This window comes from Leopardus geoffroyi, chromosome A1 (assembly GCF_018350155.1).
Source record: "Leopardus geoffroyi isolate Oge1 chromosome A1, O.geoffroyi_Oge1_pat1.0, whole genome shotgun sequence".
Classification (NCBI taxonomy): domain Eukaryota; kingdom Metazoa; phylum Chordata; class Mammalia; order Carnivora; family Felidae; genus Leopardus; species Leopardus geoffroyi.
The window spans coordinates 148,577,588-148,601,519 of NC_059326.1; positions in this window are offsets into that span (position 1 = coordinate 148,577,588).

Sequence of the window (23,932 nt, forward strand, 5' to 3'; positions counted from 1 at the left end):
AGAATCATGATAATAAGAATACTACCTGGAGTCAAAAATAGATTAGAATCATTTTCTAGGGACATAAAAGAAGTAAAAGCTAGTCAGGATGAAATAAAAAATGCTATAACTGAGCTGCAATCTCGAATGGCTGACACAGTGGAAGGGATGGATGAGGCAGAACAGAGTATCAGCGATATAGAGGATGAACTTCTGGAAAATAATGAAGCAGAAAGAAAGACGGAGATTAAGATAAAAAAGCACGATTTAGGAATTAGAGAAATCAGTGACTCATGAAAAAGCAACATCAGAATAATAGGGGTCCCAGAAGAGAAAGAGAGAGAAACAGGGGTAGAAGAGTTATAGAAGCAAATCATAGCAGAAAACTTTCCTAGCCTGGGGGGAAATACACAGACATCAAAATCCAGGAAGCACAGAGGACTCCCATTAGATTCAACAAACACCAACCATCAACAAGGCATATAATAGTCAAATTGACAAAATACTCAGGTAAGGACAGAATCATAAAACCAGCAAGGGAAAAAAAGTCCTTAACCTACAAGGGAAGACAGATCAGATTTGCAGCAGACCTACCACAGAAACATAGCAGGCCAGAAAGGAGTGGTAGGATATATTCAGTGTACTGAATTAGAAAAATATGCAGCCAAGAATTCTTTATCCAGTATGGCTGTCATTCAAAATAGAAGGAGAGTTTAAAATTTTCCCAGACAACCAAAAATTAAAGGAGTTTGTGACCACAAAACTATGCTGCAAGAAATTTTAAGGGAGATTCTCTGAGGTGAGAAAGATTAAACAAACAAACAAACAAACAAACAAACAAATGCCAAGAGCAGCAAAGACTAGAAAGAAAGAGACAACACCACCAGAAACTCCAACTCTACAAGCAACATAATGGCAATAAATTCATATCTTTCAGTACTCACTCTAAACGTCAATGGACTCAATGCCCCAATCAAAAGACATAGGGTAACAGAATAGGTAAGAAAACAAGATCCAACTACATGCTGTTTATGAGACCCACTGTAGACTTAAAGAAACCTTCAGATTGAAAGTCAGGGGATGGAGAATCATCTATAATGCTAATGGTCAACAAAAGAAAGCCGGAGTAGCCATTCTTATATCACACTATCTAGACTTTAAAATAAAGGCTGTATCAAGAGATGGAGAAGGACATTATATCATAATTAAGAGGTCTATCCACCAAGAAGACCTAACAATTGGAAACATTTATGTGCCAAATGTGGCAACACCCAAATATATAAATCAATTAGTCACAAACATAAAGAAATTCATTGATAATAATACCATAATATTAGGGGACTTCAAAACCCCACTTAACAACCATGGAAAGATCATCTAATAAAAAAATCAACCAGGAAACAATGGCTTTGAATTACACACTGGACCAGATGGACTTAACAGATATATTCACAACATTTCATCCTAAAGCAGCAGAATATACATGGTTCTCCAGTGCACATGGAACATTCTCCAGAATAGACCATATACTGGGACACATATCAGCCCTAAGTAAGCACAAAAAGATTGAGATCATACTGTGACTCTTTCAGACCACAATGCTATGAAACTCAAAATTAACCACAAGAAAAAATTTGGAAAGATAACAAATACTTAAAGACTAAAGAACATCCTACTAAAGAATGAATGGGCTAATGAAGAAGTTAAAGAGGAAATTAAAAAGTTCATGGAAGCCAATGAATATGATAACACCACAACCCAAAACCTCTGAGACACAATAAAGGAGGTCATAAGAGGAAAGTATATAGCAATTCAGGCCTTCCTAAAGAAGGAAGAAAAATCTCAGATACACAACCTAAACTTATTCTTTAAGGAGCTGGAAAAGGAACAGCAAATAAAACCCAAAACCAGCAGAAGACAGGAAATAATAAATATTAGAGCAGAATTTAATGCTATCAAAACCAAAAAAACCCAGTAGAACATATCAATGAAACCAGAAGCTGGTTCTTTAATTGAATTGACAAAATTGATAAACCTCTAGCCCGTTTGATCAAAAACAAAAAGGAAAGGACCCAAATAAATAACATCAAGAATAAAGAAGAGAGATCACAACCAACACAGCAGAGATAAAAACAATATTAAGAGAATATTATGAGTAATTATATGCCAATACAATGGGCAACCTGGAAGAAATGGACAAATTCCTAGAAACATATACACTACCAAAACTGAAACAGGAAGAAATAGGAAACTTGAACAGACCCATAACCAGTAAGGAAATCGAATTAGTAATGAAAAATCTGGCAAAAAGCCAGAGTCCAGAGCCAGATGGCTTTCGAGGGGAATTCTACTGAACATTTAAGGAAGAGTTAACACCTATTCTCTTGAAGCTGTTCCAAAAAACAGAAATGGAAGGAAAACTTCCAAACCCTTTCTATGAAGCCAGCATTACCTACATTCTAAAACCAGACACAGACTCCACTAAAAAGGAGAACTACAGAAAAATTTCCCTGATGAATATGGATGCAAAAATCCTCACAAGATATTAGCCAACTGGATCCAACAATGCATTAAAAAAAATATTCACCATGACCAAATGGGATTTATACCTGGGATGCAGGGCTGGTTCAATATCTGCAAAATAATTAACGTGATTCATCACATCATAAAAGAAAGGACAAGAACCATATGATCCTCTCAATAGATGCAGGGAAAGCATTTGACAAAATACAGCATCCTTTCTTGATAAAAACCCTCAAGAAAGTAGGGATAGAAGGAGCATACCTCGAGATCAAAAAAGCCATTTATGAATGGCCCAAGGGTAATATCATCCTCAATGGGGAAACACTGAGAGCTTTCCCCCTAAGGTCGGGAACAAGACAGGGTGTCCTCTCTCATCATTGTTATCCAACATAGTATTGGAAGTCTTAGCCTCTGCAATCAGACAACACAAAGAAATAAAAGGCATCTAAATTGGCCAGGAGGTGGTCAAACTTTCATTCTTCGCAGATGACATGATACTCTATATGGAAAACCCAAAAGATTCCACCAAAAAACTCCCAGAACTGATCCATGAATTCAACAAAGTTGCAGGATATAAAATCATGCACAGAAATTGGTTGCATTCCTATACACCAACAATGAAGTGACAGAAAGAGAAATCAAGCTATCGTTCTCATTTCCAATTGCATCAAAAACAATAAAATACCTAGGAATAAATCTGACCAAAGAGGTGCAAAATCTATACACTGAAAACTATAGAAAGCTGATGAAAGAAATTGAAGAAGACACAAAAAACGGAAAAAGATTCCATGCTCCTGGATAGGAAGAACAAATACTGTTAACATGTCGATAATACCCAAAGCAATCTACACATTCAATGCAAACTCTATCAAAATAACACCAGCATTCAAATAATCCTAAAACTCGTATGGAAGCAGAAATGACCTCGAACAGACAAAGCAATTTTGAAAGAAAACCAAAGCAAGAGTCATCACAATCCCAGACTTCAAGCTATACTACAAAGCTGTAATCATCAGGACACTACAGTACTGGCACAAGAACACTGAGATCAATGGAACAGAATAGAGAACCCAGAAATGGACCCACAAACGTATAGCCAACTAATCTTTGACAAAGCGGGGAAGAGTATCCAATGGAATGGAGACAGTGTCTTCAGCAAGTGGAGCTGGGAAAACTGGACAGTGACAAGCAGAAGAATGACCACTTTATAAAACTCAAAAACCACTTTCCTACACCATACACAAAAATAAACTCAAAATGAATGTAAGACCTCAACGTAAGACAGGAAGCCATCAAAATCCTCGAGGAGAAAGCAAACAAAAACCTCTGTGATCTTGGCCGCAGCTTACTCAACACGTCTCAAGAGACAAGGAAAACAAAAGCAAAAATGAACTACTGGGACCTCATCAAAATAAAAATCTTCTGCACAGCGAAGGAAACAATCAGCAAAACTAAAAGGCAACTGACAGAACGGGAGAAGATGTTTGCAAACGACATATCAGATAAAGGGTTGGTATCCACAATCTATAAAGAACTTATCAAACTCAACACACAAAAAAACAAATAATCCTGTGAAGAAATGGGGAAAAGACATGAATAGACAGTTCTCCAAAGAAGACATCCAGATGGCCAACCAACACATGAAAAAATGCTCCACATCACTCATCAGGCAAATACAAATCAAAACCACAATGAGATACCACTTCACACCTGTCAGAATGGCTAACATTAACCACTCAGGCAACAACAGATGTTGGTGGGGATGCGGAGAAAGAGGATCTGTTTTGCATTGCTGGTGGGAATGCAAAATGGTGCAGCCACTCTGAAAAACTATATGGAGGTTCTTCAAAAAACTAAAAATAGAACTACCCTATGACCCAGCAATTGCACTACTAGGCATTCATCCAAGGGATACAAGTGTGCTGTTTCGAAGGGACACATGCACCTCTATGTTTATAGCAGCACTATCAACAATAGCCAAAGTATGGAAAGATTCATCAATGGATGAATGGATACAGAAGATGTGGTGTGTGTATATGTATATGTAAATATATGAATACATATACACACACACAATGGAGTATTACTCAGCAATCAAAAGAATGAAATCTTGCCGTTTGCAACACATGGATGGAGCTAGAGGGTATTATGCTAAGCGAAATTAGTCAGTCAGAAAAACAAAAAACATATGACTTCACTCATATGAGGACTTTAAAGAGACAAAACAGATGAACATAAGGGAAGAGAAGCAAAAATAATAATAATAAAAAAAACAGGGATGAGGCAAAACAAAAGAGACTCCTAAAAATGGAGAACAAACAGAGGGTTAGTGGAGGAGTTGTGGGACGGTGGATGGGCTAAATGGGTAAGGGGTGGAAGGAATCTACTTCTGAAATCATTGTTGCACTATACGCAAAGTAATTTGGATGTAAATTTAAAAATGTAAAATAATATAGTAAATGATAAAAAAACAAAAATAAACACAAAAACAAGCATCTCTCTATTCTTGTTAATGTGTGAGTTTTACCTCTGTTTTTTGTTTTTTTAATGTTTATTTATTTTTGAGAGACTGAGCGAGATAGAGCATGAGTAGGGGAGGGCAGAGAGAGAGGAAAACACAGAATCCAAAGCAGGCAACAGGCTCTGAGCTTTCAGCACAGAGCCCAATGCGGGGCTTGAACCCAGAAACCTTGTGCTCATGACCTGAGCCAAAGCCAGACACTTAACCTAGTGAGCCACCCAGGTGTGCAGTTTTACTTATCAGCCATAGCTTTAGTGTCTCTTCTACATAAAAATATTAACATAATCACTTGGAGAATTTTACTTACTTTCTGAGAGCTCAAATTTCTAGCAATGCCCTGCATCCTTGACCTCTCCACAAAAGCATCTAGCAATCCTATAACAAGCCCTTCCCACATCCTCTCACTGATACCTCCCATGATTCCTCATTGTATAAAGTTTTCTTCTTTGCAACAAGTAAATACAGCCAACTAAACATGAGTTTCTAAATTTCTAAATACATAATAATTAGTTTCCATGTTTTTTTGGTTTACTAATAGCATAGTATCAAAATCCCCCATGTGTTTTATATTTCTAAAAATGTCCCATTCTATGTTCAAATTTATATATATACATATATATACATATATATGTATATATATAGACTTACAGCAAAATTGAGAGGTAGGTACAGGGATTTCCCATATACTTCCTGCCCCCACATATGCGTATCTTCCCCCATTATCGACACTCCCCACCAGAGTGGTACCTTTGTCACAACTGGTGAACCTATATTGACACACCATAATCATCCCAAGTCCATGATTTACATTAGGGTTCACCCTTGGTGTTGTACATTTTATGGGCATTGTCAAATACAAAATGTAAAATGACATGTATCCACCATCATAGTATCACACACAGTATTTTTACTGCCATAAAAATCCTCCATGTTCTGCCTATTCATCACTCCATGTCCCCTAACCTCTGGTAACTACGGATTAAAAAAAAATTTAAATGTTTATTTACTTTTGAGAGAGAGAGAGAGAGAGAGAGAGAGAGAGAGAGAGAGAGACACGCATGAGCAGGGGAGGGGCAGAGAGAAGGAGACACAGAATCTGAAGCAGACTCCAGGCTCTGAGCTGTCAGCATAGAGCCCAATGCAGCGCTCGAACCCACAACTGTGAGATCGTGACCTGAGCTGAAGTCAGACACTTAACTGACTGAGTCACCCAGGTGCCCCAGTAACCACTGATTATTTAACTGTCTTCATAGTTTGTCTTTTTCCCAAAATGTCATATAGTTAGTATCATAGAGTATGTAGCATTTCCATTATGGTTTTTTCATTTACTAATATGAATTTTAAGTTTTTTCTATGTCTTTCTATGGCTTGAGATCTCATTTATTTTTAGGTCTGAGTAATATTCTATTGAATATCATAGTTTATGTATCCATTCATCTGCTGAAGGGTATCTCTTCAAAAAGTTCCCATGCACAATCCTGAGCCTCACTGCCACCCCAGACAGCCACTAACATAATCAATTCTTCTCTCTCACCACATGTATAAACACACACATACACACAATATGTATATGTATATACATATTTACGTATATGTATATACATATATATGTATATATATATATCGTTTATAAAACTCAAAAACAGGCAAAATCAATCTTCAATGACAGAATGATATATATGTGAATATACATAATTTTGGTGTCATTATAGGTTAGTCTTCCTGTTCTAGAGTTTTATTTACATCAAATATGTATTTTTATAGCAGCCCGATTTTTAAAAGTATAAAAATGATGTCTATAACTCAATTAAAACAAGTGTGGTTCTGTCAGTCAGAAAGCCATGTCTGATCTTAAAACATACATGAAAGAACCAGTTACAGACAACAAATTAGGAAAGGATATGTAAACAAAGAGATATATAAACAAAAAGATTTATAAACAAAAAGTCCAAAAAGCTTAAATTAAAAATAATCTGGCTGAATGTCCCACAAACCAAATCAATTAGGTGAAATGTTTTAGAATTTGCTATAATGACTGAATTTTAGGCTGGGGAAAAAAAAACAAACACAAAAAACAAAACAAAACAAAAAATTACCACAGTTTTGGAAGGTCTCAGCAGTGAGGTAAAAGCAAATTAGGTTTTTAATTGATTTCATGTTTAAACACCAATGGTTTATTTATATAGATGCAAGTAAATGAATAAGCTAGTTAACACATAACTAGAATAAATGCATAACTAAAGCAAACTCAATATGCATTTATAAAGCATAAAATTCTGCCAATCAAAAGTAATCCTGCTGATCAGATTATATGTCAGAAATTATGATGACTTCCAAATACACAATTTCAAGAAGAATTCTAGGGGCGCCTGGGTGGCTCAGTTGGGTAAGTGTCTAACTTCAGCTAAGGTCATGATCTTGTGATTCGTGAGTTTGAGCCCCTCAAACTCGGGCCCTATACTGACAGCTCAGACCCTGAATCCAGCTTCAGATTCTGTGTCTCCCTCTCTCTCTGTTCCTCCCCCACTTGCACTCTGTTTCGCTGTCTCTCTCTCAAAAATAAATAAAGAATTAAAAAAAATTAAAAAATAAAATAAAGAAGAATTCTAAGCAATTAATGTTTAACAGAAAACTCATCTCCAATTTAAGTACCTGGAAATTATGTAGCATAAGGAATGTTTGCAGAAGGTAGTGATAGATAACATAAAAATAAAAGAGAGTAAAAGTTTAATAAAGACAGGGTTGAAATCTTTAAACATTTGGAGTACTTTCATGTGGAAGCAAAAGCTGATTCACTCTCTTTTGTCTTCAAAGACAGAATTAAACTAAAGAGGCAGTTAGAAATGTTTCATCTCAGTGTGAGCATTGGTAGTGTAGTGGTAGCTGATGAAATGTGGCTGGTGAAAAAAAGAGAACAATGAATACATTCTCCACTGGAAGCATATTTCAGATAATTTTAGGATAATATTTTGAAATGATGAGATGTTCAACCATCTACACTGAAAACACAACTCTAAGATGAATTATTCTTTCCTTAGGTATTAATATCTTAATATCAAACAGGCCTCACACACCAATCATGCTTCCTTCCACCTACCATGTAAATCTAAGTTTGCTTTTGAGAAGGATGTTTGTATTTTAAAAGTTAGAAAATACCAAAATTGAAAGAAACAGATGCATGATACAGTGAAATTTCTGTAATAATGTCTTTCATTTTCCTCTGGCTAACTTCTATTTCTTTTGGCTTGAGTAAACCAAAATACCAAAATTATAAAATAAGGGCCAGTGAATGCTCAAGTAAATGCTTATAAAGTAAAACAGACGCTTCTCAAAAGGAAATTGAGGTGTCCAATTTGTTGATTTAGCTCTTTTGTCTATTTTATTATTGTGTTATTAGTCTTTATACTCAGTGAATTATTCAAAGGTATTATTTAAATAGGTACAAATCTTACTGATGGAGTAATGGACTCTAAACTTCTTGTTTAACCTCTGCCTAGTCAATTTATTTAAATGTTTGCCTACTTAATCTATCTAAAGTATCCTCACCTATTCAAATGATTACCTATTTTTATGTGGTATAGAAAATCTCATTTTTTCATTTGAATATAAATATCTGAATTTAAAATCTAATGCCATATTATTTTAAGTCAATGTTACTAAAAATTGCACCTACAGCCAATCAAAGCAGAATTACCATCAATACTTGTTAAAGATGCAGATTTCTGAAGATTTCTGAAGTGTCCTTCATTAGCATCTGTAGGATTAGGGTCTGGTCAATGTTTTTTAAACAATCTCCTTAGGGGCGCCTGGGTGGCGCAGTCGGTTGAGCGTCCGACTTCAGCCAGGTCACGATCTCGCGGTCCGTGAGTTCGAGCCCCGCGTCAGGCTCTGGGCTGGTGGCTCGGAACCTGGAGCCTGTTTCCGATTCTGTGTCTCCCTCTCTCTCTGCCCCTCCCCCGTTCATGCTCTCTCTCTGTCCCAAAAATAAATAAACGTTGAAAAAAAAATTAAAAAAAAACAAAAAACAAAAAACAATCTCCTTAGATGATTTTGATGTGCATTGAAGTTTGAAAATCACTAAGTTAGGAAGTAGAATCAGCCTAGTATTTGCAATGGGAAAATAAGGCAGCATTTAAAGCTGACAAATCAAGCAATAAAATCTAAATACATAAAAGACAAAGACAAACACTAAAAATCTAATCTTGACTAAAATTGGGGGAAGAAGAGTAATAGAAGAGTTTAGAAAAGACATATGATAGGTATGATGTTAAAAGGATGATTATGTAAGGATTATTTACAAAGATAATCACTAAAAGAAAAATGCAAACATTTTTAAACATTAGAAGAACTACAGTTTTAAAATAAAGAAATAATAATTCAAGGAATTTAAAAATATTCACATATCAAAACTGATATCATCCCATAATATTAATTAAATGCTAGAACTAAATCTCTGATAGGCAGAATAAAGTTCAATTTGTTAATAATTTTATTCATCTTCCTTTTTGTTTTTTGGTGATCTCTGGGGACTTACTCAACATATTGTCTCTTTCCCAAAAAACATGCAATTAGTCTCATATATTTTCTATATGCTTCATGTTTTTAATCTTATAAACTCTATAATGCTATCTGAAAATATTTTCCTCTACTACTAAGAATTTAAGTCAAACTATAAGCCAATATCTTTAAATATTGTAAGACACAAAAATCTTTTTAGATGGGATATATGTTATAAATTATTATAATAACTAAAGATCAATAATATTTAGTATTTTTCTAGAAAATTGATTCAAAACTTAGAGCTAGACTTTCAAGTTGGAAACATTACATAATAATATGTAGATTTAGTGTAATTGTAAATGGGATCGATTCCTTGATTTATCTTTCTGTTGCTTCATTATTGGGGTACAGAAATGCAACCAATTTCTGTGACCTGATTTTATATCCCATGACTTTGCTGAATTCATGGTTGAGTCCCAGCTTGGTTTAGGGCCAATTTCACTTTAAAGTAACATGATATCTTCACCCAGAATATAATTAAGATTTTTTTGAGATGTAGAGATGAAGAAAAGGGGAATCCAGCAGAAATAAAGTCAAGACAAAAATCATGGGGTAGGAAAGAAAAAAAAAAACTATATTGAAAGTGACAATATTCCTAGTTTGCAGTTGTGGTAGGCATGAAAAAACTAAGAGGGAAGAATCTATAATATCAAAGTAAAACACAAAACAACAGAAGCAATATTATTTGAAAAATTCAAATCAATTGCACATATTCAGGCTTCTTTCCTGTCAGAATAACATTAGCAAACATCCATCGAGTTCTTAAAATGGCAACTACAATTTTATGAGAATTTCTCACATTCATCAGCATTTTCAGTTGAAGAAATCATAGGAAGGAGACCTCAAGTAATTGGCCCAAGTACAAGCAGCTAATAAATGACAAAGCCAGGATTCATATCAGGAATGATGTCCAGAGATTAAGTTCTTGACCACCATGTTATACAATTTCCAGGGGTGGAAGAGGGTGGTTTTAAGATGTTGTGAGAGTGAACTGGCGGCTCAAGGTCAGTTAGGAAGCCAATTTCAGAATTCAGTCAAAAGAAAGTGATATTTTAAGCAGGATAGAAGTATAGAGAATCTAACAGAAGAAAGTTACCCAACATGATAATAGAAACTATACAACTTGGTTACCAGGAGGACTGTGGAGTAAGAGGAGACTTGAGTATTTATATCACATAATACAAAATACTATAAAGAATTTGAGTAAAATGGTGAATAAAAAGGCCATTTAAATTTGTGATAAAGGTGATTTGCTACTCTGAGAGTATTTTTCAGCAAAGTCAAACTAGATTGCATAATACTGGAAAAAGCTAAAGAAATAGCAACAAAATGGTTTATCTTTCAAGTTATTGGGCAGTATTGGAAAGAAAAATAGAAAAGCCATTTATAAGGTTTCAGTAAAAAAAAATAATAATTTCAGGTTGGAAGAGTTGTATCTGTGTGTGTGTGTGTGTGTGTGTGTGTGTGTTTTCAGATTAGTGGTTACTAAATTTTCATCTAATAGAACAGGTGTATACTATGAGAGGGAGCATGTTCCAATACCTAACTGCTAATAGGATTACTATTAAAAATTTTATCACTAAGCAAGTCATGGCTATGATCGCTAATGACACTAATTTTAATTGTTTTTCTTAAATATTTCTTAAATATTTGGCATATCTATCACTTGCCTGCAAGGAAGTTTTGGCAATTTAGAACAAGAAAATCCAAAGTGAATAGTCATGTCTAATTGGTATCTTATTTTAAAGACTTCTTTTCATTTTTAATTTCCTATATATAAAGCCAAACTTTCTTTAAGTAAAATGTTTAAAATTTGAAACATGACATTAAAATGACAATGAATAAGTTGCAGTGATCTGTAAAATTCATAAGGTATTTCAGAAGTTTGTCAACGGAACAAGTACCATGGATTTGGAGAACAAACAGTGAAGTCAAGAAAATAGAGAAACATGAGTGCTTACAGCAGGGTGCGTTCCCAGGGATGTCTGGAGGGAAAGGGAATCAAACCACAGGTGAGAGACTTTAGTCCCAGAAAAATGGTGCTGTGTTCCCTTCACCCAGCACAGGAGAGGAGGAGGGAAAACATACCTACTGATGTTGGGATTCTCCTTCATATTTAAATGACCCTGCTATTATTATTAAGCTATTGTTAATTATTTCTTCACTCCTCCAAGCAAGAGCTATTGGTCACTGCCTCATGGCCAGACCCACTCTTTCTATAGCAGTATAGTCTAAGTAGTTGTTGACCTAATATGGAGAATTAAAGTCAAGTGTAAGATCTCATTGTATTTGGGATTTCTGATTCCCATATTGCCATTTCATTGCTTGTAAAATAAAATATGTAGCACTTAACCTCTCTTTGTGTATCTGTTTCTTTATGTGTCAAATAGGTATAATAATATTTATCTGTCTCACAAGGGTGTTTTAAAGATTAGTTAAGTGTGTGGAAGATAGAAAGGCTATATAAATATATAAATGCTAAATAGTCATACCCATTAAATGTCTTCCTTTAAATTATACAATCAAAGTTATTCCAGAGTAATTCATAATTAAAATGGAAAACAAGGCAAGGCCTTTGCTCTTTATCATTCAAGATGTCTTGGAGCTGATACATTTATATTTTCTCTTTTCTCAATCCTTTGTCTCTCTCACTCTACAATACCCATCTCCTCCTTGAATAAATACATGAGTAAATACTTGAACAACAATTTTTAACCTGAACCTCATCTAAGTGTCTTTTCTCTGCAGGTTTAAATCAGAAAATTAATGTTATCTTAGGATATTTAACCTAGCTGAATGATGCCTTATTAAACTCTTCAAGAATTCCACAACATAGAATTTTATCATATTAAAAGTAATTGAAAATGATTAAGGTAGCTGTAATTAATGGCATATTATAGCAGCAATATGCAAAACTATTTCAAAGATAGTGGGAACAATTATGGGAAGAAATATTTTGTCATGTCCTGGGGTATTAAAAAATGAAAATGACTCCTCAAAATCTTATAAAAGATAATGACAACAAAAAAACAATAGATTTTATATAGACTGGATTTTACAGAATGCTGATAAAACATAATCTGGCAATGCTAAGTAATTACTATCATTCTTTTTTATCATGACATTTTAGTAGTTGTCACAAAAATAATGGAATTTAAATTGCATTTCTGAAGATGAGAAAGCACTAATATCTTGTCTATATTGATTTAGTTTTTGTTGACGCTGTGTAAGTGAAAGGTAAAATTTTGAAGGAGAAAAACAGAGTACAGAGTCATTAGCAAAGAGACTGATGCTTCAAACTATAATTGAAAGTTAACTTACACACTAACAAGTTATCCGTTTCTCATACTGCTTTGTATGAAACTTCAGTTTTTGTTGGATGGTTATCATGTTTGTTATGAGTTTTTAATTTTTTTGTTTGTTGTGTTTTAATAAGGCATAAAAGAAAAATAATTGTTCAAAAATAGACTACCAAAAGAGCATATTGCATATCTACATAATGCAGATACCACTTTTTTTGTTTTTGTTTTTGTTTTTTAATAAGGGTAAGGTAAAGATATATACATCTCTAAGGTTCAGAAAATCAGTTTAGGGTGTGTTTAGAATCAAAGTTTTCTGTTCCCTGCTTTTAGTTGGTCTATATGTATGTATATTTGGTCAAGATCAGATCTAGAAAATTCATGATTCCAGAAGACTGTTTAGTTTAAATAAAACATGGGGTGCCTGGGTGGCTCAGTTGGTTAAGCATCCAACTTTGGCTCAGGTCAGAATCTCGTGGTTCGTGAGTTCGAGCCCTGGGTCATGCTCTGTGCTGATAGCTCAGAGCCTGGAGCCTGCTTGCGATTGTTTCTCCCTCTCACTCTGCCCCTCCTTCGCTCATGTTTTGTCTCTCTGTCTCTCAAAAATGAATAAATGTTAAAAAAAATTTCTAAAAACCCAAAAAACCATAAGGTTATTTCTGCTGTTAACATATAGAATATCATGCATTTATGTTATGTGTGAAGTTACTTGACCTTAATAATTTGTCAAGCATTTACATCTTGGGCATTTTTCCAATATTTTATGTTATATATGTATGTTTCTCTGTCAGAAATCCTACTCACTCCCTTGATTTGATACCCAAATCTCTCTCTCCACACAGAGCACTTTTTCCTGGGTCCTGAACTAAATTTGTACCCCTGTATCTAATATTTCCACCGGTATACACAATTGACACCTTGAACAGTTCTGATTATCTGTAAGCAACAAAAACTAAATATGACAAAAGTATAAAAAAAAGAAAAAAAGGGTATCACTTAATTCAAAGAATGGAAAAAAATCTGAAGAATCAGACTTGTGAAAATACAGAAATCAAAGTAGTTTAGAGAATTGCTTTAAAATCCAGTTTACGGACTATTTTGGTGCATGTTCTATGGGGACCTGCAAAACAATGTGTATTCTGCCATTATTGGGTGACTGCTATTTAAATATCAACTGGGTTGTGTTAACAATTTTGTTTAATATTATGCACGCTCACTGATTTTTGTCTATTTGCTTTATTAATTGCAGAATATAGGATATTGAAATATTAGCCTATAATTATAGACTTTTCTATTTCTCCTTGCAGTTTTATCTTCTTTTTCTTCATATTCTCAGAAACTCTGACATGCATAAAGAGTTATGATGGTTAAGAGTTATGATTCGGGAGTGCCTGGCTAACTCAGTCAGTAGAGCATGTGACTCTTGATCTTGGGATTGTGTTCGAGGCCATTGTTAGATGTAGAGATTACTTAAAATAAAAATAAATAAATAATTTTATGATTGCAATGATATAGTAATACCTTTCTTTATTATAAAATGGCCTTTTTGTCTCTAATAATATTCTTTTCTCTGAAATCTTTCATATTAATATAGCCACTCTTTATTTAGAAAAATGTTATAATGATATATCATTTTACATCCCCTTATTTTAACCTAGTTGCATTTTTAATTTTTTAATTTTTTTTAATTTTATTTTTTAACGTAGTTGTATTTTTATATTTATGTGGATTTCTTCTGGAAGCATATAGTAAATTATTTTTTCTTCTAATCTATTTCTACTTCCTAATGGGGCCTTATTCCATGTACACTTAATTTTTAATATAGTTGAAATTCAATAAACTATCTTTAAATAAACTTGCTTATTTTCTTTGTGTCTAACTTGTGTTTTTTTCTAAATTCTGAAATTAATTTAATAATTTTATATTCCATTTTATCTTCTTTATTGACTTATTAACTGTAAATCTTGGTTGTCTGTGTGTAATTGTTTCATTTAAAATTTTTCACTACGCATCTTTAGCTTATCACAATAAGCTTTCAATGATGCTTTTTGCTCAATATTTCTTTAGGTGATATATTTCTTTTTTAAATTATATTCTCATTTCATATTGAAACTTTTAAAGATTTTTCTATTTAAGTCTTTTTGTTGCACAAAAACTGGAGAAATTCTTATTTTTTAAAAGAAATATTTCCTTTCATAAAGATATCTTACTTGCCTTTGTCATGTTATAATCATTATGCTGCCTTCTTGTATCTATGATGAAGTATTTTTACACTTTTATGTTGTTTGCTTTCATATTATCCACTTCTCCCTACTGATGCCCACTGTGGTAGACTGACTAATGACCCATTCCTCCCTTCCCCAAAATGTCCACATTCTATCCCACCCAAACTTGCAGATATGTTACCTTGCATGGCAAAAGTGATGTGATTTAGTTAGGGATCTTAACATAGAAAGATTATCCTGGATTATCGAGTAAACCCATTGTCATCACAAGGATCTTTATAAGAATGATGCAGAAGGGTCAGAGAAGGCAAAGAAGCTGATGTGACATCAGACAGAGGGAGGGGAGGGAATGTGATAATGGAGGAACCATTAGAGAAATGCAGCTAGAAGCCAAGTAATGAGGGCAGCAACTCAAACATGGAAAAGACAAGGAACAGATCTTCCTGTAGAGATTCCCCAAGGAACATAATCTTTCAGGGGCACCTGGGTGGCTGAGTTGGTTAAGCGTTGGACTTCAGCTCAGGTCAAGATCTTGCAGTTCACGAGGTTGAGCCCCACAATGGGCTTGGGCTGACAGCTCAGAGCCTGAGACCTACTTCAGATTCTGTGTCTCCCTCTCTCTCTGCCCCTTCTCCTCCGCCCCCATTCCCCCCGCACTCTGTCTCTTTCTCTCTCAAAAATAAATAAACATTAAAAACATTTTTTAAAAAAGAGCTACTTCAGATTTCTGACCTCAAGAACTGTAAGACAGCAAATTTTTACATTGTATTAAGTAACTAAGTTTGTAGTAATTTGTTACAGCTGCAATAGGAAACATATTTCCTCCTATGAATAAGCCCTTACCACTTTCTAAGAGTATAGTGGGTGGAGTGTGTTTGAAAATATATATTTAAACATTTGACCTTTCCAATTTAATCTCAGACTCAGTTGCTTCCATTTATACCTTTAATTTCATAGACTGTGCTTAGGAATGGGTTGCAAAAAAGTGGGAAGTGCAAAGTATGACTGAACCAAAAACAGGCACAGTAGAGCCTAGATGATGGGTCTTCTCTCTTCCTTCCACAGTCAGTTCACAAGGCTGGTAATCTATTCACTCCACAAAGGTGTGAACAAATCTTAGCATTCTGAGAAGAGTGTTTTTGTACATTGGACAACTGTCTAATGAATCATGGAGAATTTACTTACATTTACTTGTCCTCTACCGATTCCCTCATCATCCAATTTCCACAGAAAAACACATGTCATCTTCTTTTTTCCCTTCAGTGCTTATCAATTCCAATTTCTGGTTGGAATAAAGTAAATTTGAGTTATGTGGACCATCTTTATGTTCCTCCACAGACTTCCCCTCCGCCTCAAGAACATGGTGTGTCTAGCACTGGGTGGGTGGGGAACACTTATGAAATGAAATTAATAGAAAGCTTTATCCTGTAGAATTTGCCCTATCATTTGTTTTAATATTAGCCACATAAATATATGGATATATAATTTACAAGGTAAGTTGTTACTTATTTTATTTTGTTTACCTTCTTAGGTTTTGTTAAATTTTTGGTTCACACTACCTGTTAAAATACATTCTTTTTTTTTTTTCTTCATTACTCTCATTAACTCATTTTTTTAGTTTCTTGCATGTGTATAAATGGAGAGAGGACATTATATAATGCAAAATTGTATATAATTTTTTAAATAAAAATATTGTACAGAAATGAATATGTCCCTCACTTAACTAAAATGCTGGATTATAAAGAAAATACACAAATATTCTTTCTTTGCTATTTTACCAGCAAAATTCCTAACTTGGTAGGCAGCAGGTGAAATAGGCAGTCAATATAGCATATGAATCCAGCAGTTATTGAAAGGTCATGCTAAAAAGGGAGGTCCATTTTCGGATCTATAACCTACTTGAGGCTTTCAGTGGCTTTTCTTTTTTTGTTGTTGTTTTTTTGTTTTTTGTTTTTTTTTTTTTTGTTTTCTGCGTTATTTTCCCTTTAGTGATCAAACACAAATCTAAATATACTCAGATCTGCTATTAGTCCAGAGACCAAATAATTAGATGGAAATTATTTCTACTTTTCATGGATTAGTCTTATATTAAAATTTTAAGTTCAAGTTGATGTACACAACTCCTAATTTTTTTTCCCTGTAATAAGTAAAGATATCTCCTCTGCCCCCTCTCCTGGAATTCTGCAACTCTGAACTGATACAAAAAAAAAAAAAAGTAACCCTATGAAATGTTCTCCGAGTTCTTCCTTTCTGTCCTCACAGGAGTGTCTTAGCTTGTGGCATAAACCTCTACCAATATTATTATGATACTTCTGCACAGTCTCTCTCCTCCCTCCCCTCAGCCACTCCCCACCCTACTCTTACTTTCTTCTTAGTGGTTATTGTGATTTGAAGTCTCAGCCTGGTTGCAGAAAGATAGAAGTGAAGAAAAGATGTGAGAAAGCATACTCTGCTCCTGTCACAGTGCAGCTCCTAAAGGAAAATGACAGTTACTCCTTTTTCTTGTTCGTATTGGCCTAAACACTATAATTCAGACACTAGTAGTAGTTAGTAGGACAGAGAAGCATATATACCTTTTCAATTAATGTTTATCTCTTCCTGAAAAGTTGAGGCATTCATAGAGTGAAGCTCAGGTTAATTTTTACTTCATGTTACTCTATTGTCATCTAATATACTGATAAGCCTCCTTTCACAGGACTCACTTTTAGAAATCATTTAGGTACTATCTTCAAATAAATAGATCCTACTTGTGAAATAATTAGTATTAGAAGGATTTTTTTTAGTGAGTTTTATGCCTAAATGTGGAGCTCAAACTCACGACCCTGAGATCTACTAACTGAGCTGGCCAGGTGTCCCAGTATTAGAAAGATTTCTGATGAAACTGTGAAATCCTACCATGTATACAAAACCCAAGCTCTGCCTAACTTAGGGAACTGCTGTATTCATTCTGACTTTATTTGTATTTGCTTTAAAATTATAATGTCTCTCTTGGGGCGCCTGGGTGGCTCAGTTGGTTAGGCGATCGACTTCGGCTCAGGCATGATCTCGCAGTTTGTGAGTTAGAGCCCTGAGTCCGGCTCTGTGCTGACAGCTCAGAGCCTGAAGCCTACTTCAGATTCTATGTCACCCCCTCTCTCTACCTGTCCCTTGCTCACGCTCTGTGTCTCTCTGTCTCTCAACAATAAATAAAAGTTAAAAAAAATTAAAAAAATTACAATGTCTCTCGGGGTTCTTGGGTGGCTCAGTCAGTTCAGTGTCTGACTCTTGAGTTTAGCTCAGGTCATGATTTCCCAGTTGTGAGATCAAATCCCAAGTCAGGCTCTGCCTGGGGCATTGAGCCAGCTTAAGATTCTCTCTCTCCCTCTCTCTGCCCGTCCCTCCCCTAAAAAAAAAAACAAAAAAAAAAACTACAATGTCTCTCAAGGTACAATATGATGTTATAATTTTTGCATCATTTTTTCTATAGCACATCAATAAAATAAACTACACATTTTCTCTAGGTTGCAGTTTCTTCATCTGTACCATGAATGACTTAAAAATGCCCTCTAGAGACATTTCCAGGTCTAAAATACTGTGATGTTAATTATGAAAAAGTGTTTTCACCGTACATGATCTTAAAAAAGAAACAAAAATCTGATCCATTCTTTAAAAACATTAAAACATATATATTTTTACTAATGAATAATAAATTTGCATTTTTATGTTAATTCAAACACATTGAAAGCATGTTTTAAAATTTAATAATAACTTAAAAAGAGATATCTGCATAAATTAGAGTCTTCTCATGAGTCTCATTAGGAAAAAAAAGTGATGAATTAAAAATTAATATTTTATAACATTATTAATACACATGCATCATTTAAGGCAGAGTGCCAAAGTAGGTTGTTTTTACTTACAAAATACCCTAGCAATAGATAAACATAAAAATGTAGCTTATGAAATTATTTGTGACCTGAAGCCTTAATCCAAAGGGGAAAAAAAGTCAATGAGATAACTAACCCTTGCTCTTAATTTAAAACATTTATATGATTTTGGAGGTCAGAGTGAAAAATGAATCTTAGGGGACTAAAATCAAGGTGTTAGGAGGGCTGTTCTCACTCCAGAGTCTCTAGAAGATAATTCACTCCCTGAGTTTCTGGTGAATGCAGGCATTCTTATTAAGTCCAACCTCTGTCTCCATGGTCACTTTGCTTCCTTTTCTATGTCAAATCTCCCTCTGGCTACCTCTTGGAAAGATACTTGTGATTTCATTTAGGGCCCATCTGGATAATCCAGGATAATCTCCTCAGCCTTAACATAATCACATCTGCAGAATCTTTTTTTTTTTTTTTTTTTTTTTCCATATTAGGTAGCATTCACAGATTCTAGGGATAGAGACTTGGGAAGAAAGTATTTTCAGTATTTCAGCATCCATTTACTTTCATTGAAATCACAGTTTATTTTCATTAAACACAACACTATTTCATAATCCATAAAATGGTGACTCTGGATCTCCCAGTCATTCGCTAGCTACACATGAGCCTGAGTTTCTTATACACTGAGAGAGTGTTGACAGTTTGGCATTTTTTCCGTCACTATATTTTATGTAGTGCACATCCTTTATATAAAGTATTGAACTAAATTCTCCCTTGTGGCTTAAGGAATTGTTTTAGATCATAAGCTTTTAATGGGAAGAAACATAGAATATAGTGATTTAAAAGTAGTGAATACTTCAGTATGAGGCACAGAGTGACAGCCTATAAATATATTTCATTTATGATTTCATGGATAATGAACCACTCATGCCTCTTTGCAAATAAACAGGTGTAATATACAACAAAGCTGTCAGATCAGGAAACTCTTAACCACATGGCTGTAAATTGTTCAGAAGGTAAACTGTTTTCAGATTCTAACACAGTAAGAAAATGTCAGAGAAGATCACAGTAAAGTATGGAAGGAATTAACTAAGAAGTATGAGGTTTAACAATATAAACAACAAAAATTTAATTTGGAACTTTCCAGCCAGCGATTTAGTAACAAGCCATGAGAATCCTTGTTATAGCAATGTTATAATGAAATTTTAGCAATCTAGCTTGAGAGAAAGGTAACCCATACATAGAATTACATTTTAATAGAACTAGCGTGGCTTGTTCTGAAATGTGACGGGCAGAGGGACAGGGGCAGAGAAAGAGTTCACAAAACACAGGAGAAAAGAAACCAGATTAGAATTTCACCTGTCTTAGATTTATGCACTTCAAATAAAGCCACTTAGACTGGAGGAAGTAGTCCTGAGTACACACAGAAAGAAGTACGACCCTATAATAGATTATTTTTAAAAACACCCACACAGCTGAAAACTAAATGCATATGAAGTACACAACACTAAAAGCTTGTAAACCTAAGTTTAAACAATTAAAAATGCATGTGTTATTTCTGTTTAAGAAAGTTTCTTCCTATCATATGACACCTCTAAGACTATAGAACTATGTTTTTTTCTTATTTTTGAATCCCAGTAACTTGCACAGTGCATATCATGTTTAATACATATTTGTAAACATAGTTTGGAATAGCTTTATTGATACATAATTCATATACCATTCAGTTCACCCCTATAATATGTAAAATCTAATGATTTTTAGTATTTTATAGAGCTGTACAACCATCACCACATCAATTTCTACATTTCATCCTTCTCCAAAGAAATGCTGTGTCCTTAGCAAAACCTTGCAACACTTCCAGTCCTAATAAAACAGAATCTACTTTTTGTGTCTGCAGATTTGCCATTCTCTGTCTAAGTTATTTCACTGAGCATAGTGCCCTTTTTATGCTCTTACTGGTCATTTGCCAAATATTCTGGGGAAATGTCTATTCAAATTCTTTGCCCACTTAATAATTTGATTGTCCTTTTATTATTGCGTTTTAAGTGTTCTTTTTATATTCCAGATACAAGTCCTTTTCAGATATGTGATTTGCAAATAATTAGTCCATTCTATGGGGTAACCGTTCTCTTTCCTTTTTTAATGTTTATTTATTTACTTTGAGAGAGAGAGGAAGAGAGAGAGAGAGCAAAAGAGGGGCAGAGAGAGAGGAAGAGACAGAATCCCAAGCAGGCACCATGAAGTCAGCACAGAGCCTGACTCGGGGCTCCATTTCATGAAGTTTGAGATCATGACCTGAACCAAAATTAAAAGTTGGATGCTTCAGCGAGTGAGTCACCCAGGCACCCTTTATGTGAATTATGTGAAAACGTGAATATTGGAATACTATGTAATATTCAGGAAATAAGAAAATTACTTGACCTCAAATTCCAAATCACTGATAATACTTTTGTTTATAATGTGTATTTTCAAAATTTCTGAATACATATATGATTTATGGAAAAGGAGGTTCTCTTAAAAATTTTTTTTTACATTTATTTATTTTTTGAGAGATACAGAGAGACAGAGCACAAGTTGGGGAGGGGCAGAGAGAGAAGTAGACACAGAATCCGAAGCAAGCTCCAGGCTCTGAGCTGTCAGCACAGAGCCCCACACGGGGCTCAAACTCACAGACTGTGAGATCATGACCTGAGCCGAAGTCAGAGGCTTAACCCTTGGAGCCACACAGGTGCCCCAAGGTTATCTTAAATATAGTTTCTTCAAACTCGTTAACAAAGTTAACATAAGGTTTGCAAAGTTGTTGCATTTTTTTTCCTTTGTGAAGTAGTTGTATAATTCACAATGAGACTATTGTATGATTTATTTATCCAAAATCTTAATATAAAATATCACACATTTAAAATCCACATTGTAATATACACATATCTGCATATATTTATTTTCATTTCAGTCACAGAAGTCCTAGAAACAGAACTACAATATCAAATATTGGGAAAAATTTTAAAGTATACATTATCATACTGCTCACCAAAGATTATGGTGGTGAATAGTATTAAACATCTGAAACATATCAAATCACACTTATGTTTAAAATTCATAACATCAAGTGGGACCTTAGTCTAGCTACTAGTCCTTCCACACTTCCCTAATCAAGTGCTATGTAAAGGTCAGTACAGAAATCAATAGTTATCTTTTATAAAATGTGCCAATTTGACAAAATAATGTCATGAAAGATAATAATAAAAACGGATTTGTATGTTGTATGCCTTTTATTTCATTCTCCAAATAATTTTTATGGTGTTTTAGATACTAGTGAGAAATTAGAAATTTAGAGCAAAATGAACAAGCAAAATGTTACACTTCACCATAGATACTGTAAGAAACACTGCTCTAATCCATTCCATTTTCTACTTTGTTAGAGACCATTTCATACCTGCCCTTCTCTCCTCCATACTTTAGAACATCTTCCATATTTCTTACCATCAGCTAAAAACTTTGTTTCATATTTTGTTGGCAAAATACAAGGGGAAATCCACATAGCTTCTAATCCACCTCTCCCTCTCCTCCCACACAGACCTCCTCCGCTCACTTCTAGTATCTGTGTACCTCCACTCTCCTTTACCTTTCATTATGACAGATAAATTGTCTATGCATCTAAAGACAACCCCTTCATTATCCTCCTTGTCTATAATTAAATGACTTCCACCAGTTTTATTGCTACCACTTTGGTACAAATCAATATAATTTCTCCCTAATCTATTGCAAAATCCTCTTGAATGTCCTTTCGACCCCACTACAGAACAACCAGAGTGTCCCTTTTATTTATTTTTATTTTTTTTTATTTTATTTATTTATTTTTTTTTTTAATTTTTTTTTCAACGTTTATTTATTTTTGGGACAGAGAGAGACACAGCATGAACGGGGGAGGGGCAGAGAGAGAGGGAGACACAGAATTGGAAACAGGCTCCAGGCTCTGAGCCATCAGCCCAGAGCCCGACGCGGGGCTCGAACTCACGGACCGCGAGATCGTGACCTGGCTGAAGTCGAACGCTTAACCGACTGCGCCACCCAGGCGCCCCCAGAGTGTCCCTTTTAAAAGGTAAGCCTGCCTCTGTCAGTGCTGTGCTGAAGCCTTCAAAAGCTCCTTGATTTCTTTCTTTCTTTCTTTCTTTCTTTCTTTCCTTCCTTCCTTCTTTCTTTCTTTCTTTCTTTCTTTCTTTCTTTCTTTCTTTCTTTCTTTCTTTCTCTTTCTTTCTTTTCTTTCTTTTCTTTCTTTCTTTTTCTTTCTCTTTCTTTCTTTCTTTCTTTCTTTCTTTTTCTTTTCTTTCTTTCTTTCTTTTGTTCTTTCTTTCCTTCTTTCTTTTTTCTGCATCCACCTTCCTCTCTTTATTCCAGTCATACTTATCTGTATATCGTTCTTAGAACTCTGAAACCACACATTAGAGTTCTGCCTAGGGCCATTTTCTCTCATATATTTCCAGAGCTCATTCCTTCTCCTTCTTCAGGTATCTGCTCACATGTCACTACTGAAAGGAATCCTTCACTGACCACTTTTTTAAAAATTGAAAATCTCAGCATTCCTAGTTCCTTTTCCTTGGTTTATTTTTCCCACATCACTATCAGGAGGGATTATATTTTACTTATTTTTTTCTTTGGTAAAGCCTTTCTCTGGAAGCAGGTGCCTGTTCTGTCCCGTTACACAGCAAGACAGAGGGTAGTGCTCACATGACAACTGATGAAAACTGTATAGATATTCATTTTCTTTGTTTCTCAGTTGAGATATTTCTGGGATTTGTGCTCAAGAGTTTTATACTGCCCTAGACTTCCCTACAGGAATATATTCTCATTTAATTACAGTGGTAACTTCCTTGATAATGTATCATTTATTTGTGTCCTTCCCTTCCCTGTCTTAATTATTCATTTCACTACTGGGGTTTCTAAGGATTGCATCTCACATTGAGCAAATGC